Source organism: Elgaria multicarinata, chromosome 6, assembly GCF_023053635.1.
Source record: "Elgaria multicarinata webbii isolate HBS135686 ecotype San Diego chromosome 6, rElgMul1.1.pri, whole genome shotgun sequence".
Lineage (NCBI taxonomy): Eukaryota > Metazoa > Chordata > Lepidosauria > Squamata > Anguidae > Elgaria > Elgaria multicarinata.
The window spans coordinates 40,266,394-40,286,010 of record NC_086176.1 but is presented as its reverse complement, the minus strand read 5'-3'; the positions used below and the strand labels follow the sequence as shown (position 1 = coordinate 40,286,010).

The 19,617-nt window shown below is 39.8% G+C and overlaps 1 protein-coding gene across 1 annotated transcript in view; it reads right to left on the bottom strand.

The window, feature by feature from the left end:
- PTPRD (protein tyrosine phosphatase receptor type D) overlaps positions 1-19,617 on the bottom strand; it is a 1,062,283-nt gene that overhangs the window by 906,130 nt on the left and 136,536 nt on the right. The gene's annotated exons all lie outside the window — the stretch shown is intronic.

The following is a 19,617-nucleotide window of genomic DNA, read 5'->3' as shown; positions in this document are numbered from 1 at the left end:
AGCTGCTCACATAATGGAGGTTGCAGTGTTTTTTTGTTCAGGGAGACAACTCTGAAGTGGGATGATATTGGAATTTCATGTTGTAAAGTTATTCGTATAGGAAACAGCACTCATTGGGGCCCTGGTCCAGACAGAAGAGGAAGCATACAGCCTTCTCATTATACTGCCTTGTCAAGGAGTCCTATCATATAGTTCCAGTACAGAGTGTGAGGACAAATCATGTGGGACGGGTGAAGTACATATTTCCTTCTAATGAGAGGCAGGAAAGATGGACAGGAATTCAACATAAGCAGCTTTCCCAGGATAAATATGAGAAAATTGAGAAAGCAGCACATATTTGAATTTTTCCCTTTTGCATAGCTCTTAAAGCAAAGAGCCTCTATAAAACAAAGCAAAGCAAAGAAAAAAAGATGGCTACCTAGTCTACAAAAACTGTGTTCATTAGAAATGGCAAAGTGTAAGGCTCCTCTTGGCAGTCCAAAAATAATGACCATGTACATTGATGGTGCTATATAAATAAATAAATAAATAATGACATATATTTGCAACTGGAAGTGGAAACATATAATAAAGACATGGATACAAGAGCTTGGATTAAAGTAGGGCCTCTTTATTAATAATTAGATTCATCCCTCCCTGGTTCTGCATGTGGAAGTGTGGGAATTAAGTCCTTATCTCAGGTGACTTGCCTGGCTTATCGGCAAGCCACTCCCCAAAGCAAGGAGTCAGGAAATCCGGCTCCTTCCTTATGCAACACTTTGTAAGTGTGGAGAGACCGCTTTACGACACCCCCAACCACTGCCATAATGACAGCGGTAGGTGAACATAGGAGGGTCTCCAAAGGCATACCGTATCCTGGCATGGGAGCCACAAAGCCCCCGAGGAGCAGGTCCTCTGGCTATGCCAATCACCAAAAGGTGCCAGAATGCTCACCGTACCTATCTAATATAGCCAATTCCCACACATCCCTGCCACGAATCAACCTAATTATTTACCCTCTCATGTAAGACTTTCAGTATGAAGTAGGCAAAACCATCAAGAATGGAAAAAAATCCTACTCACCCCCCACCCCTCCAAAGGGAGCGACTGGCTAATCCCATACTAGAAGAAGGGTGGGAGCCGAAATTGAAAAGAGGCGGGCTTCCTTTTATAGGCACAGCCCCGTCCCACCTCACATTGCCTACATTTCGCCATGAGGGGTGCCTCGATTCTGCTCCTCCCCCTCGCAACAGCTGGCTTCCTGCCCAAGCCTTTGGGCTGGGCGGACACTGGATTTTTATTTGACTGAGCAATTACGCACAACGTTGTTAGACGTATGTCTGGTTTTGTTGTACCGTAACTTACATTCAGGAATATGTAAGGATCTTGGATCTAAAAGTCTATTAACAGGAGAGGTAGTCAAGACAGAATATACAGGAAAAGTATATTAGTAATGGACATTCTATTAATATTTCAATTGTCACATAAAAGTTGCAGCCCATTTTAAATCTGACTCCTGTTTTCCTCTGTGCCGTAAACAAGGGAACATTTCAACATAAATTCCACTAATTTCACAGTCCTACAATATAAGAATTATAGGTAAGAGACATGTTACCCAATCACCCAGATATCTTATAAGTAATGTTTCTATTATTCAGTTCAATAGCATGCAATTAGTTATTGCTTTAAAATTATACTAATTGCATCCTGTGTGATTAAAAAAAGAATATCTAAAACTGCGCAGAACAATGGTGAATATCCCACCTAGGAGCCAGCCTCTCTTCCTGTTCTCTCTTTTTTTATTTTATGTACTCTGTAAGCTGTTTTGACTTCTTGTTGTACTTCCCTCGGCCCCCCTCCCCTGTCTTTGTGGGGATCAGCTTGAACATTTATTTTTTATGCTACACGGAGCACTTTGTATGAAGCTGGAAATCCATCTTTCATAGTTAGCTGCATCTTAGGTCAAGTGCTGCTCAGTAAACATTCATAGAATTGCACATGACAGGTAATATTTCATAATGGCTTCTTCATCCGTATGCTCCTTTATCCTGTAGAGCTGATTCACAGTGCAGGAATTTAAAAGGGCATAATTGCCCATTTTATATTAAAAGTAATTAAATTGTGTATGAAATTAATTGGCGAAGTAGTTCCAAGTTCAGAGTTTGCTTTGTATTTAAAAGGAGAAATATTGTGTACTATGCTGTGTGGTGTTTTTTTTTAAAAAATACACTACACCAAAAATGCAATAAAATGTGATCCTATGCACGTTTACTCTAAAATTAAGTCCCACTGTACTCAGCGGGATATCTTTCCAAGTTAGGGTGCGTAAGATTGCTGCCTTAGGGCTCCTTTCCAAAAAGCAAAGAAAATGCTAACAATGAGTATATGCATTTTGCTCCAGTGTATTCTGTTCTATCCAGCAGCTAAGATAAGAATATATTTGCTTGAAGGGCTTTTTAATGAAAGCACACAAGGCAAGGCAATTTTGGCAAAGCAAGTTACATAGCATATGCTTTTATGTTGCATTAGGGGAAGATGCAGTATGATCTGAGACCTCACAGCTCATGTACAAAACACAAGATCAACCGTCTCAATTCTGAGTGAGTTTATGCACTACAGTGGCAATAGCAACCATGGATGAACTCTATAATGCAAACAGGAGCTGAAAGCCACACAAGCAATCTCCTCTGCCTGCACAATTCGGCCATAGTCTGTTTACTTGAAATAAACAATTTATATCCACAAACTGAATTCAATGAGACTGGCCTCCAAATTGGTATTAGGATCACACCCTTAGACTCCTTTTCTAGGAATAAGTGTGTTTTGTAGGGTGGGATGTTTAGACCCCAAAATTTAAATATTTTATTATAATTTGCCGTTACTGTGGAAAATCAATATAAATACTTCTTCAATTGGAACTCATAAGGGTGACAGCACAGCAAGGGTGAAGTGAAACTTAAAATAGCACTGGCTGTAAAATCCAAGTGTTAACACATTATTTTATATGCACTTACATTCATACAAAAGGCTTATGTATTCAGAACACTGCAATGCAAGGGCTGAATGAGAAGGCATTCATCACTGTCCATATTACATTATGCACAGATCTATAGAGTGTCACTGGAAGAAAATCCCCATCATTTCAGGATAAATTATGTAGCATGTCTTTTGCTCTTTCAGACACTTGTATAAAATCCAGTATTACATATACGAAATATTATAGAGACCTGTGAAAGAGGTCTGAGATAGAAGCAGAAACAAATACTATGTTATAATAGCAATACGTGTCTCTCCTAATTATTTCTGTAAAGATACACAAATGCTATGTAATGTTTCCATCTCCAGAAGTTATTTTTATAATTAAAACAATAACCCAACCACTATAGATTTGGATATTATATATACGATTTGCAAATTTGTGTAGCTTTACAAGCCCATACTTTTCTTATAAAAGAAAACTTATATTTAAGGGCTAATTTACTTATGGTAACTAAAATAATTCATTACCTGCAGAGCTATATATGTAATCAGGATTGTTGTGCCTGCAGCATGGAGTGAAGGGGAGCGGACAGAAAGATAGGAAGCAATAAATTCACACATAAAGAGTGGCAATGGTTGGCCACAATTTTTATTTGGTTTCATCTACAACAAGTTATGATCTTCTGTATACAAAACTCTTCCCATGTTTATTCCTGCCAGCGCTGCTGAGCTGAAAACTCTGAATGGAACATTTTCTGTGAACTTCCGGAGCTTGCGTGGGTGGGGAGGATGAAATAAATAAATACAACCTTGGGGGAGGGGAGTGAAAAATCACAATAATTTTCAGAGGCCAGAGGACTTAGGGGTCAAACTGCCCATTGAAAGACTCGTGTCTTTTATTTTCCTTTTTAACGTAGTGGGTACCTGTGCAGCAAGCGGCAATAACACTTGCAGCATGATCCAAGAGACATTTTCCCCCAAATGCCTCAATGGGAGGATGCCATGTCATGCCATAACACCCTTTCTTTTCTTTCTTCCTTTTCCAGTTTGTAAATGTGCCCATCATGCAAATATTTATTTATTAAAATATTGTTTATTAATTACAATTATTGCAATTAAAATAACAGTAAATCGTCTTGGATCAGATCCTCTCTTCCTTAATCTGCATTACATGGCTGCTTAGATGATTAAATCTAAATGCAATCACACGCACAAACAACATTGTACTTCTTTCTTTCTTTTTTTTACATATGTCAGGCACAGCCCAGGCCCCCTGTGGGTGCGGCACCACCACGCACCGGCACTTAAAGTCAGTGAGAGGCACACACATGCCTCCAATATACTAATGCAGCTGTTCCTCACCAGGACCCTAGCAAGCAATTCAATCATGCTGAGAGCACTTGGGAAGAGAGACAGATAGATGAGTAGATGGGAGGCAAGAAGAGTCCTCCCATTCTCTAAAATAGCTGGTGCACATGAAGAGCAACTGGGGTGAGAAAAAAGAGTTCTGTTGAGCCCTACTACCATCCCTTTCTCACACTATGTTTGTAATTTCTAGTTTCCAAAAGATGCATCCTTCCGAAGCTGATCTCCTCCAACACCATTAGCAGAGAATTTATAGAGACGACTTACAAAGTAAATTCCACAAAAATCTTGACAAATAAATAAAGGTTTGAAATCAAGACACGTTCATGTTTGGGAGGAGGGAACTGTACTGGGGTTTATAAAAATATCCTTAAAGTAAGAAAGCATTTAGCTATATTTAAAAGAAAGCTGATATTTAGCTCATTTTTCTCACCATGGGTGTTTACTTTAGCTGAAGCTCCCGCCCTCTCCCCCTCCATATCCAGTGCTTGTGATGAAGCCAGGCTGTATAGTCATTTGGCAATCATTCATTTGCTCTTGGATAGGTAACCAATATCTAACAGCCAGATTTAGTGATGAAGTAAAGGGATAAGTGGCACAGGCTACATACCCAAACAATAAAAAATAGAAGTACAACTGATAAATTACAGTAAAACAAGGAACTTGTAATGAGCTGTTTTGATTTATGATCTTAATTTTCATTTCACATAAGTAATCTATCTTAATACAAAATACAAAGCCTTCCCTCTGCTTTATTAAGTAATACATTTCACATTCCATAGTTTTAAAAAGAAGGGTGAAAATCAAGTATTTGGGTAATGTAGCGGATCATTTGCTTTAGAGTACTACAAGGTGAAATTTAAGCAACTTTCAAAGAAGTAATATGTGAGTGTTGTTTTGTTAATACTGCTCAGTTTGGGGTTAGGAGTCACATTAATATTAAGATCATAATGGATAGAAATAACTTAAATTTCTTATAATAATTTCATTATAAGATCTGACCTTCCTCTGAACAAAAGGATAATTTATTTCAGTCCAAAACAAATTCATGTGCTAATGTATTTGGTAGTTTTTACAATGCCCTTCCTTCCCCATGCTGGACAGATAACTTGCAGGAGCAAGGAGGAAGTTGTTAGGGCTCTAATTATGTGCTTCTCGTACATGTGGGAAATAGAAGAGTTCATGAGTGCAGTAGGCAGACATATTTGCATCCGGCAAGAGCCACAAAACACAATGAACCAGGCGTGTTGGATAATGCAAAGGCTCTCAACATTGTTGCCAAGAAGCTCAGTTGCCCTGGTATTTTTGAGGTATGCCTCACACTCCTTGACTCTAAAAATTCCATTTTGTCTCAGAAGGCTGGCTAAATAACTTCTGAGAAACAGCCAAGGCAGAAGAGCTCTCATTTACACTTCATGGCTTCTAACCTAATTAAATCATCAGGAGCAACCCACTGGTATGGAATGGGGATTATGGGACTTGTAAATGTCACTTTGCTGAGTCTCTGGGTGGCTTCACATGATCATTTACAGACTGTACTGGGCACCCATTCCATAACCCAATCCCTGTTCGTAGGTTATTTTGTCATCTGACCCTGGCAAGGGTGGGTTATTGGCCTGGTTAACCAACCACCAAGGACCATGGGCTAATTTAGGGTTGTGGCTGGTTTGTTAACCACACCAACAATCCAGCCTTCCTAATGTCAGATAAAACAACAGCCTACAAATGGGGGTTGGGTTATGTTCTAGTTGAAGATGAATATGAGCATGCAGAGAAGTTAGCTCCAAAGAAATGGATGGAGTGCTCCATATATGCAAAAGATCCAAGTGTGCATCATCTAAGCATATATAAATAGTTAAAAATTGGCTGAGAATACCCATGATTTTCATTTTCAGGAAATGCCCACCCACCACCCTCTATCCATATCCATAGTTGTAGATAAGTGTGCTGACCATAGCAACAAGCTTTCTATGTATTATGAGATAATACATAGAAACTGGCCAACGAGACCACATCACACCAGTCCTCTTCCAGCTTCATTGGCTGCCAGTCCAGGCCCAGGCCCAGGCCCAATTCAATGTGCTGGTATTAACATTTAAAGCCCTAAATGACTTGGGGCCAGGCTATCTGAAGGAACGCCTCCTCCCATATGTACTTGCCCAGACCCTAAAGTCATCCTCAGGGGTGCTTTTCTGTGAGCCCCTGCCAAAGGAAGTGAGGCAGGTGGTTACCAGGAGAAGGGCCTTCTCTGCTGTGGAATGAGCTCCCTAAGGAGGTTCACTATGTTCTTTCAGACACCAGGTGAAGACCTTTTTATTCTCTCAGTATTTTAACAGTTTATAAATTTAATTTTAACTTTGCTGTTTTAAATTTGTAAGTTAAAATTGTATTTTTGCACTGCTGTTGATTTTATCCTGGTTGTGTATTTTATATCATGTTTTTTATACTGATTGTTCTATATGTTGTATGGTTTTAATTTGTGTGAACCACCCAGAGAGCTTCGGCTATTGGGCGGTATAAAAATGCAATGAATAAATAAATCTGTGAAAAACAACAAAAACAAAACAAATAGTGACTATGTGTGCAGGACTTTGCACATTTAGGCTAATTGAAGATGAATCACAATAGCAAGATTCTATTGATACGTGTTATATGCTAATCTTATTACTGTCTTATCAAACTCTTCCCTTTCACACACACCCCAATTAGTACGGATGTTTTGTAAGAGCAGAGATGTCCAAATTTGCTTAGATTTTACTTTGGTGATAACTCTGGTTGTCGCCATAACTCCTTGCGTGCTTTCATTTGCTTGTTCAGCTTGTGTTCTCCACTGCGTCTAGTTTTTTTCTCTTAACTGTGTTAAATTTTATGATGAGCTTTTGTCATTTTTATTTTCCACTGGAGACTAAGCTGAAAAATACAGGCATATTTCTCTTGTAGCTTATTTCTGATTTCAGAAGCAGCAGAGGGAAAGGTGGGAGGAGGAAGGGAAATCCTCCAAACAACTTCCCCCTCCCCCCAAAGTTACTCTTCAAGGGGGTGAAATCCAAGATTTCCAGCTGTTTTATTTATGATTTATATTTATATTCTGATACCTGCAAGGTGAATTAATGAAAAGCCTGACGTTTCTGAATCAGCACTGTTATTTTCCAGACTTGGGCACCACAGCCAAAATAGCTACCGTTTACCATCAAACTGGAAATCCTGTTTTGCTTGTATTGTTGAAAGAAGTCTCCAGACTGAATAGTAGTGCTTGCTTAGAAAATGCTGGCTGTTGAAGTACTTCTGCCTCTGCTACTTTGTGCTCCACACTGATTTTCCACCCCTCTCCTATTGCACTTTTTGTGAATTTGGTGCCAATTGAGCAGAAAACCAAAAAGTCTTAAACTGTTTTTCACTCATCATATCTCACTAGCTTCTGTACCTACCCTCCTAAAAATCCCCAGAATTCTTACCTAGGGACACCTCTACGTATATTTTATTTATTATTACATTTATATGTTATATCCAAATCAGGGTCTGAACTGGAAATGTGAAGGTTTGAAAAAATGCGGGGAGGTGAGAGAAAAATGGAAAAAATTCAGAATCCTCCCTCCTTCCAAAAATCCCTGGGGGGAAATGGGGAAAATATACAATCTTTTAAATAGATTTTTAATAGTTCCCTCTCCCATTTTTTTCTGTTTTATTTCCAAGCTGACTCATATGGTCAGTGCACACCCCTGGTCCACAGAGCTCCCCACCCTCTTTTAAACTAGGTACTGTGATAATTATCAGCACAGCAAACATGGCACACCCTAATGAATTATAATCATTGTAAGGCCTGTCGCAGAATATTTAAACACCAATTCTATCCTTATGGCTAATAAAGTGGTGGTATTAAGTATGAGGTGTGGAACAGTGGGTTAGACTACATAACCTTTAAGTTCCTTCCACCTATGCAAACACAAGTGTATACCATGTCAAAGTGTAATGATAAATTCTACTGCCCTCCATTGCTTAAAGATTTCAACAGTGAAACTAAATGCTCATTTAAAAAGTTTGTTGTTATATATCCTCATTTGAGCTGTGAGAGAGAAAGAATGAGAGCGGATAGTTGTCTTATAGTCCTGTGATATGGAATTCCAGAGGATTCTGAAGCGCTAAAGCAGCAGGTAACAAAAACTGAAACTACACAGAGACTGTAAAGTGCATATCTTAGCCTACTAGTATGACTCTGATTAAGATCTTGAAGACAGCAGAAAATAAAATTAGTATAGTCTTTAAATGGCCCCTAGCAAGAATTGTATGCTTCACCTGCCTTTAATCCCCACATTGTTTGACATTTTCACTATCTTCCTGCTACATTATGCCTCCTCTGAGTCATATGATCTTTGTCAGCCTTCTGGACACAGTAAAATAGCTTATATGGAGGCTATTTTGCAGTTTCCACTGAGGTATTGAGCCAGTGTATTCCTATAAATTCTTTGAGGTAATTTCCAATATACTTGAAGGAAAGTGAACATAGGCAATCAGCAGAACTGGAGTTAAAATAGAAAGAAGACATATTTTCTGAAAAGTTGGAAGTTGAAATATTCTGGAAAACATAGGTAGAGAGCTTTGTTGATTGGGTGTATAGAAATGTAATAAAGAAAGAAAGAAAATATTCAGAATAGTATATGTGAAGTTTTAGTAAAACCCACCAATAATAATATAGTACTCTAAATAACAAAATAAACCAAACTAAGCCAGGTAGGTACCAATCAGAGTACTGGGGATTCAACACCCATTTGTATGCTGTGGCAGTGCTGTGGTAGTGGTGGCTGCACTGTGGCTCTGGACTGGGAAGGAACACCTCCTGCTGACAGGACGTTGTGAAAAAAAGGCTCCTCAGATCAGGCTCTTAGCCTGACTGGCTGGTTAGTGTAGCCTTTTGTTTTGCATTCTGAGTGATTTGGAGGTCACCTGGGTTCAACAGAGCTATACTGGTTAGTTTATTGACTAGTTTGCTGAACCAAGACAGCCAATCAGAGACCATGTGGGTCAGAGACCTGGGTGGGTGGGCTGGCTGGCTAGGGAGGTGAAGGTTGAGAGAATCAGTGTCCATGGCAGGGGACGTAACAAGATTAGCTGTTCCATGGGTCTCTGAGAGAGAAGAGAAGCCAGCTTAGGAAGGGATATATGAGTGCGTGCTTGTGAATGCCTTGGATGCCCAAAGGAGTTCTTTTGTGTGGCTATTAGGCATGTGCTCCGCTCCGATTAGAAGCGCAGAAGCAGGAGCGAATTGGCCTGCTCCGCCTTGCCCAGAGGCGGAGTAGAAGCGGACCGCGGACCCCTAGAAGCAAGGCGAAGAGAAGCGCCCATTTTTCGGAGCTCCTCTTTCAGGCGGACTGCTCCGATCGCCATCTTGAAACATTTCACCCATAGGATTGCATTGCGGAAAAGAATTGGGGATAACTGGGTTGTTTTTGAAGCTATCGTTCTGAAAATTCTTGTGCTTAGACATTCGTGGATGGGGATCATTTTGAGCCTACTCCCACCTCTCTGCGTTGTGCGGTTCGCGTGCTATATTTTTTTAAAAATCGGGTAAACAAACATTACAAACAGGGACAGCACGGGTCAAACGGCGGTTTTCGCCCATAGGATTGCATTACGGAAAAGAATCGGGGATAACTGGGTTGTTTTTTAAGCTATCTTTCTGAAAATTATTGTGCTTAGACAGTCGTGGATGGGGGTCATTTTGAGCCTACTCTCACCTCTCTGCGTTGTACGGTTCGCGTGCTATATTTTTTTAAAAATCGGGTAAACAAACATTACAAACAGGGACAGCGCGGGTCAAATGGCTTTTTTTTTTTTGAAGCAATGACAAGCACATTCAACTCCCAATCCTGATCACTCATCAAGCATCCTCCAATCCCAGCGTTCGAGGGGGGGACTAAGAGCTTTGAGCTGCGTCTTGTGGGTTTGGCGTTCGAGGGGAGAGGAGCTAGTTTAGTTTGGTGCTACTGCTGCTGTGTTTGGAGAGATAGATTTAGGATTTAGCTTGGCGTGTGTGTGTGGTTTTTTTTGCTTCTTTTTGACTTTTTGCTTAGTTTGCTCTGTGTTTTTCCCTTACTTTGATTTAATATAAACTTTATTTTTAAATTTTGGAGTGTGTTTGTTTGGTTGTTTGGTTGTCCCCCCCCTTCCCTCTCTTAAAGGCTGACTGTGTTTCATCTTCCTTCTTCCTTCTATATACAAAAAATTACAAAAAAAACCAAAAGAAATTTATTCTCTATTTCTTCTCTCTATTACTCAGTGGAGCGGAGCGGACACAGGCGGAGCGGGGGCGGAGCGAAGCGGGCCGATTCGCAAATCGCGGATCTGGAAGAGAAGCAGATCAGGGGGGGTCCGTGCACACCCCTAGTGGCTATGTCAATTCCATACCACTTGCTTCTCATTCACAACCTGTGCTTTAGTTTCCCCTTTCTGTGGTATGGGTTGCTGGTTGTTGGAGATTCGAAAGACTGCCCTGCCTTTTGTAACCTCCTTGGCCCTGTCTCCCCTTGGCTCTGCAACTTAACCTCTGCCCCACCAGCTTTTCAAGGCACCAGCCACCACTGCAAAAGACCTATGCTAATTCTCTTTCCTTTCCACCTTCTACATGCTAACTGTATGTATTCGAATGTGAGTATAATGAAGCACCTACTCTTCTTGGAGTAGGACATTGACACATCTTTCTCTTGTTAGTTCAGAAAACCAGAATTCACACCATGAAATGTATCATATAAGTAATTGTGTAAGTTACATAAGCCATATATATATATATATATATATATATATATATATATATATATATTCTCTCAGGTGATCTACAAATCCTTTGGCATAGTAGGCTTAAATAATTTTTTGGGGGGGGTTGGGAATGCAGCTAAGATGGATATTCCAGCCACAGTAGCTGGAGACATGTTTTACTGCAACTGTTCTCCAGCAGTCAAGAGCAAAATGTATGCGATAAGGTTAATTGAACTGTTGGATAATTAACAGTGGTATCATCTCCTGGTGCTGACAACATGCAGAAATTGATCATATGCTGCACAAGATTTTAGTGTCAGTGATGGAACAGAAATGTTATCAAGATTGCTTGTGCTGCTCTTTCATTTAATTAGTGAATACCAAGGTAGCGGAAACTTACAGCAGCATAGACCACAATAGTATTATACAACTGCCAACATTATACATAAGTCAAAAAGTGTGGGGTGGGTGGGGAGGAGTTTGAAAAACAGGCACCTTCACAAAGTTCTAAGAAAACTACATTGTATTTAATCATCTAGTTGAAACTAGACGGAATCCTATAGTTCTTCTTTTCATTAGACTTCGACAAAAAGCCCCTTCTGCTTATGGATGGGAACAACATCTCCTTATCTTGCCATCAGCAGCATCATTTCAGCTTTGTGGTGGTGGTGATGGGGGGTGGGGGACAAGATTCATGAAAAATCCTACCCTTATGTATTTCTGTTGGAATAGCAAAATGCAGCATATTTTAAAAGCATTTGTTGTCACTTCTGTATAGTTTATATCTTCTTGAGCTGAGCTAAACTGTCCACCTTTTCACAGACTACAAATGGGAGTTCCTGATTGAGGACCTTGTAAACAGGGGCAAAGTGCTGTTCCTGCTGCTTCTGTGCTCAGTATTTGCGTTCTCTCCCCATTTTGTTTTGTTTTGTTTATGAACAAGACATTATGGTGAGAGCAGAAAATACTGCCCCCACTCTGATTTGGCTTCATGATGATAAATTGTAGCCAAGCAGATTTCTTGAAGTGATTCCATCTGATGCCAAATCAGATGAAGGGCAATTCCTCCTCTTCACACATATGATCTGAAATATGGGAGATGTCTATACGGCTTCTTTACTCTGACCTAAACGTGCAGATTCGCATTTCAGGACACATGACGCAGCCGCCCATTCGCCGCACCACCGGGTTTTTAACCGGAAAATGCACAGATTTGTAGTTGTGAGTTACCACAGCTTTTGGATCAACCTTCAAGTTTGCACTGCATTATAGTTATTGGGGGAGTTAAATAGAATTTTGAAATGTGGGCATAGCTTTGAGTGCAGGACAAAGTCATTGGCCGATTTCCCACCTTCCCACCTATTGTGTTCTCTTCTGGCTACCTCGTTCCTTCCCGCCTTTTTCATTTTTAACTATATGAATCTGCGGAGCTCCGCAGATAGAGCTTATAAAATTAAAACAAAGAGGAGGAAATGGGCAATAAATGCATGCCTCGTTCCTCCCCCCCCCCACGTTTTCCTCTTATATGAATCTGCAGAGCTCCGGAGATAAAATGTTAGGGTTCCATAGCTTCGTATGTGCGCATTAATAACTGCAGTACAAAAAAAAAAAAAAGGTTCATGCCCACTGGAGCAATTTTTCTCCACAAGGGCTCTCGTATAACTGCATATTCTGAGCAGTAAATTCAGGAGATATATCGCTGTTGCTGCTTCAGTGTGATGCTCTTTGCCTAGATTCGACTTGGGTTTATATTCAATGAGGAGCAATCCCGTTGTTGTATAGATGGGGGCATGGAAAGGGAGGATTGACAGCCACACCACTTCCCACTGTTCCCAAAAGTGAGTCTGATTCTGTCACTAACTTCTATGTAAAAAGAAAAGAGAATCCCTCTAAATATAGATACAATGACAGATGTGGGGCCAAAGAGACCAAAAGGATGCCCTGACATTTTTGTTTCAAAGAAGTAACTCTATTTATTTATTTATTTATTTATTGCATTTTTATACCACCCAATAGCCAAAGCTCTCTGGGCGGTTTATAAAAATTAGCAACTGCTGAAAGGATACACCCAATGAGAAAGTGTGCTACATTATTGTCTAAGACCAGTATCTAACTATGTCGTTCTACTTGCACAAATGAGATTGTGCTTGCATAAACTAGCACAAGAGGAAGATCCAGTCAAAGTTACATTTGTGTAAACTGGGTAGCAGAAGCAGTTTTGCAACCAGTTGAATGTAACACTTGTGCAATCAGTTGAACATAACACCTGGTTGTGACTTATCCTTGCACAATCCATTGTGTAATCAGTTGGGCATTATGCTTGTACAACCTGTTGTGGAACCTGTTGCACAAGCACAATGCACAACCACTTGTGTAATGGAAAGTTTCGCCTTTATTGCTCAAACTTCTTTGTAATTCCTCCCCCCAATCTTTGACTTGTTCGTCGAACACCCTCACATGTTGCCATCTATGACATAAACCTTACATCAGGCTTGTTAATTGTTAGTTGTGCTGTTCATTGCTCGTTTGATTAACAGTCTTTATTGCTACAGAAAATTTTGAGCACATCATATGTAACGTAACTCATAAATTTCCTTCAGTACTGCTAGAAATCTAAAACTTTTGCTCTTGGGTATTTTTAGTCATGAAGTTTTCATGTTCATTGTTCTGCAAGAGGTTCAATTTTGCATAATTCAAAACAAATTTACCCCTCATCATAAAGCCAAATGATCCATTCAATGATATTTGTTTTTCATCTTATTTTTTCTCCTCTCACTCTGCCGATCTAAAGAAAATTCATCATTGTATTCTTTGCTGAAATAAAATTAATCTTTTGACTTCTTCAGGAACGTTAAACATATAAATAAAAAAGAGCAGAGACTGAATGAAAGGGAAAAAAACCCAGCTCTTTATCCCTGGATATCCTCAACAAGATATATGTATATTTGCATTTGTTTATATAAGAGAAATTATATACTAGTGCCTTTGGCAGCTACATCCTAGTGTATAATGAGTTGGATCCAGATATCTGTTCATGGAAGGGGGTGGGTGGAAGTGACTGCCCCATGCCCACATCTCCCTCAGCTTCCAGACCCCCTAAAAATGTCCCAAGGGTCAAGGGCACTACTGAATGGAGTGGGCTATGGCAGAGGGCTGAGGAGGAAGGGGGAGAGCACAGATTGGACAGGGACACCTTCTGGGAATGGAGCAGAAGAAGGTGCCTCCACCTGGTTTTCAATTAACTCCCCGTTGCTTGTCAGCCTATTGTGATACAGCCCTCTCCATGCAACAGGATCCCTAAGTCTTGAAGGAGTATTTGGGGGGTGGGTGGGTTTCTTTGAGCTCATGGAGAGAGGAGGGCATGGGACAGCCTGCCCTCTTCCATGCATGGATATTTGGATCCAGTGTAATGAAGGTAATGTATGAAATTCAGTTATTTTCCAGGAAGTGTCTGATTATCTTGATCCTTGACAGTTTGCACTTGGAAAAGAAAAGTCACAGAAAACGTTTCAGAAAATTCTCTTTTGAGAAATTTCGGCCTAAATGATACTGAATTAAATGATATTGTGAGTTCATAATGGTGAAGGAAGGAAGCAATTTATTTATTTATTACATTTTTATACCGCCCAATAGCCGAAGCTCTCTGGGCGGTTCACAAAAATTAAGCAATGGGTTAAGAGAAAAGGATTAAAAAGACTAGAGGCCAAACCCTTTGCTTCCTCAACAATAATAAAATAATATTAAACAATATTAAAACTGGATCCACAGTTGCACCCAAAATTGCCAAATATTATCTAGAAGGGAACAGAAATAGAAAAATATTTTCTGAGAAAATTCAGTATTAGAAATCATGTAATATAGCAACTATGTACACAGTACATAGATCTGTGTATCAAGTGTGTATTCTCTTCCTGTATCTTGTAGCTCTGATGCAGATAAAGTTAGTCCTGACTAAGGCCTCAACTAAATGAGGGGGGTCGGAGGAAGGCAATCTCATGATTTTATGATCATGAGATTGTCACCCTGGTTCACACATTGCGCGTGACATCGCACCCACCATTTTTGTTTTGCTTTTTGTTAAAGGGCACGAAGCGTATGAGCGCTCGTGCGCAAATCATAAGTATTTTTGTTTAAAAAACCCTATTTCCCCCCGCTCACCCCACCCCCAATGGGCACAGAAAGGTGCCTGGCTCCCAGCTCCTTGCAGTTACTCACGAGGAGCCAGGACAAACTGCGATGCTGGGCCACACGTTCTGCGGTCTTGGGATCATCATGAGACCACGGAAAAAGCAGGCTACAACTGTAGGGTGATATCCCGGGTCAAGGGAGGGATGCCCTGTGTATCATTTGGATGCACAGGGACAATCTCGGGGCAAACACCAGGGTGTTGCCCCATCTAGCTATGGCCTAAGGAGCTTTTAAAATGTTACTCTAGCTTTTCTGTAAGCATCTCCCAAATGCTGTCATGTATGTCTTGTGTATTTCTCAATTTGTGTAAGGATAAATTTGCATGTTTTCTATGTGAACCACAGTCATAGTTGTCTTGTACTGCTCAGTAGTTATATCAGATCTTCCTATAATGATATGGCTTTAATGCTTAGCCCATGCCAAGAGGCACATGCTAATTCCTAACTGAGAAACAGGAAAGACAGAGGGTGTCTTAAGGAGAAATTGTGTTGCTTACTTTGGGTGTTTGTGCTTCCTGCTTTTTGGTGCAATTATTATGGGTTGCATTACATGAGCAGAGAAGGGTGACCATGTGGTTTGAATTGAATGTGTCCCCTCTAAGTGTTCTCCATGCACTTCCATTAAGACAGCACCATCTAGTGGTGGACGATCCTGCTTTTTCCAGGATGTTACCACTTTAAAAGTGGTTCATTGCGGAATTTCTAAGGCATACCGCGGGAGACATCCTGGTCGTTCATGATGATGTGTAAAAGGCCTGCAAACCTTCATGAGTGGCCAATAATGATCGTGCAATAAACTGCTCATTTAGAGGTGCCCAAACAAAAAAGAAAAATAGGGGAAGTGTCAAAATCTACAAAACTTCCTCAAGGATGGCTCCAATATTTTATGTGTCCGAGGATAGAGAAAAACAATAGATCCCCCCATTCCAGCGTATAAGATGACTGGGCGTATAAGACGACCCCCAACTTTTGAGAAGATCTTCCTGGGTTAAAAAGTCATCTTATACTGGGCGTATAAGATGACCCCCAACTTTTGAGAAGATTTTCCTGGGTTAAAAAGTAGTCTTATACGCCAGAAAATACAGTATATATGCCCCCTTAATGCCAGACTGGTGTGGCGGCGGCTACTTGCATTTAGGTGGAGGTAGCTTTTGCAGCTCTTCCTTGTCACAAGTGGATAGCCCTAGCATAGTGGGACAGAGCAGTATAGGAAGTTGGCATTGGCAAGGAGAAAAAGCAGCAGCTGTTACCACCAACAGTGTGTGTGTGTGTGTGTGTGTGTGGCTATGGTAGTGAGTAGCCCCCTGCTTGTTGAAGGACCTTGTTAGGCGACAGTTGATGCCAACATGTGATGCCATTCTCACTGGTCAATATTCTAGAATCTACCTGTAAAATCCAGAGAAGTTGCCATCCTGGAAACTTTAGCATAACTTCATTTAGTGAACGGTGGTGGGGAATGTTTAAAAACATTCTAAATCACTGGGAAAACACCTGGAAAAGCACAGCTTGATTTAGGATAGCTGTTCTGCTATGGGGGTACATGCTTAATTAAACACATTCCTTGGAAAATAATTCTGCTATGACAGATAAGACAAATTCAGTAGCTCCAGTAAACTTACTTACTAAAAAAAGAGAGAGAGCATCTGACAAAACTACATGCTGAAGATGAATACGTACCAGAATGAAAGACAACGCACCCCTCCCCCATGTGCTGTTGTTTTTCCGAGTTACTACCAATGACCCCCCAAAATGGGGAAAATGTGTCTGATTAAATATATATATCTCCAGGCAATATTAAAAAAGGGCACCACCAATGGGAACTTTTCAACCTAACCTCCATAGCTGTGTGAACTCTGTGTGTGTGTGTGTGTGAGAGAGAGAGAGAGAGAGAGAGAGAGAGAGAGATTGATTGAGATTGATTTCCATTCTGAGTTGGCAGGGAAGAGAATGCTCTCTATGATCAGGATATGCACCTCTAATTAATTAAGGAAAAACAGAAGATGTAGCTGTGCGCATTCCACTATGTGCAATGAGTAGTTTTGCCTTTAGAATCTTCATTTGGTGCAGAATGTTACATACGTAAAATAAATGCATGCATAGCTTTATATATCCATAAACAAAATTTATGGTCATTTCTTTTCAAAAAGATTAAATGCCTGACAATAAATGGAAGTGTCCTGTCTTGACAGAATTGCATATCTGCATAAGCAGAAAATTGCAGATGATGTGTGTGCCGCCGATGATGTACCCCACATCTGACTTGAAGCCATTTGCAATGCAACTGTGAAACCACACTTGCATTTCAAGCCAAGCCCTCATTTCAAATCTGTGCTAGTCAATCTAAAGCTTCTTTCTCCCTTACACATAAACCAGAAGAATCAAATGTAAGATGGAACACTTTCACCAAGGAGCTGTACAAAATCTGTTGCTTCACGTTCATGAAGGGTTTGTTTTGGTTGGTTGGTTCTCTGATGTTGCAAACAGAAGTTCCCATCCCACAAAAGTTACCCATGACTAATTCAAACTGAAACTAATGTAACCATTTGGCTCCAACTACTTCCTCAGTTCTTTCAGTGGGACTGTCATGGGTAACATCACCTGGCTCACGTCAGAGCTATTAGAACACCTTTAAACTCAAAGAAAAAACTGTTATTTTCAAATTGGCTGGGACAATTCTCAATTTCAATATCTAGCTGAAAATATATGATCCTATATCTCGTAACTATCTTTTCCATTCACTATTTTGTTCCTTTGAAGAAACAGTCACAGAAAGTACCCCTGATTCTTAGTTTCCCCTATGTAGCATTATTACATTTATTCATCCTCTTATTTTTTTATTTAAACAAAATTATAATTGCATTTAGCTTTGCAGCAATTTGTTTTCGAAAAGTAAATTCATAGAGAATATTAGAATGACACAAATACAAAGGTTTTAATTTCCAAAAGCTATTAAATCACATTCCCTAGCATAATGTGTGTTTGAAGTTCAAATGAAAGACAATATCTGAATACACTAATCCTCAGGAGAATTCATGGCACCTGTCAGGCACTGAAAAGGTTTTATAAATGTTGTCTTCTGCAAAGTCAACTGCAAACATCATAAGGCCTTTTGTAAATATGTCTACCAGCCTCTTTGTTTGAGCAGAAATATTGAATTTCCCCATATTATGATTATAAACCAGAGAAGATTATTTTAGATTTTTTTAAAAAATATTTGATTAACAGCATTTAACTTTTGCCATGGGATCTAGTTTCAAATCATAGATTTAAGTGTTTGAAAATATTTGATTTGTAAATACTACAATGGCTTTTTAAAAAATCCATACATGAATGTTATTTACAGCTATTCATACTTTAACTGAAATCTGAAAAATAGGAGAAATTATTTATTTTGCATCATAGAAATGCAAAACAAAAGATTCTTTTTTTAAAAAAAGAACTATAATAGATTAAAAATTAGTTTGTAACAAATTGTCTGAATCAAAAGCCTTTCCTCTGTTTGACTTTAAAACAAACAAGCAAACCACAGTTCTGTTATTCAAAAGCATGAAGGTTGCATTGTCCCCTGTGAAACTGTGAAAATTTAGGCTTCTGAAATACAAGTTTTGTCACTTTGTTTCTTTTTACTTTGAATGAACTGGGGGCAGTGGGTGTGTGGGTCTGTGGACTTTGCTGAATGAACTGAAATGAGAGGCTCCACTAAACTAAACTGGTTTGTTAATCTCATATGTCCTCGTGTATCTCTGTGTGAAGAAGCCATGGCACATCACTAATCTATGTGAATTAACATTGTGTTGGAAAGTCAGTAAATTAATTTTGGAGATGTGCTAGTAATTGAATGTGAGAAAAGGGGTGGATTATAAATAGGAAGCATATTTTCCATAATTCCCACATTCTCTCTGGATCATTTTGCCTACCTCCTTCCTTCATATCTTTCCTAAATCACCTGCTTGCATCTGTCCAATGCTTCCTGAACTATTGCTGCCTTGTCCTCACATCCATGATATGAAAGCAGTTCTTGATTTCTAAAATTTGCACTCTGAAGCTGGAGGCTCTCTGCCACTCCAACTCCAGATGTTTCCCTGGTGACATACAACGTCCTTATTTACTACTTTATACTTCCCAAGCCTGAGATCTACACTAAGGAGGATATAAGACTTTGAAAACGTTTTGAAGACTTTATAGGGAGTGTGTCCTGGGCTTAAACAGTTGTCACTACTGTTATAAACCATTATAAAGCAGTAGTGTAGATCCTGCCCTAGCACACGAAACTGACCACTAAGAAATCCCTGGTCCAAATTTAGGCCTGCTGAATAAATGCATGTTTTTATCCCCTCCTCCTAATTTCCCACAGAGT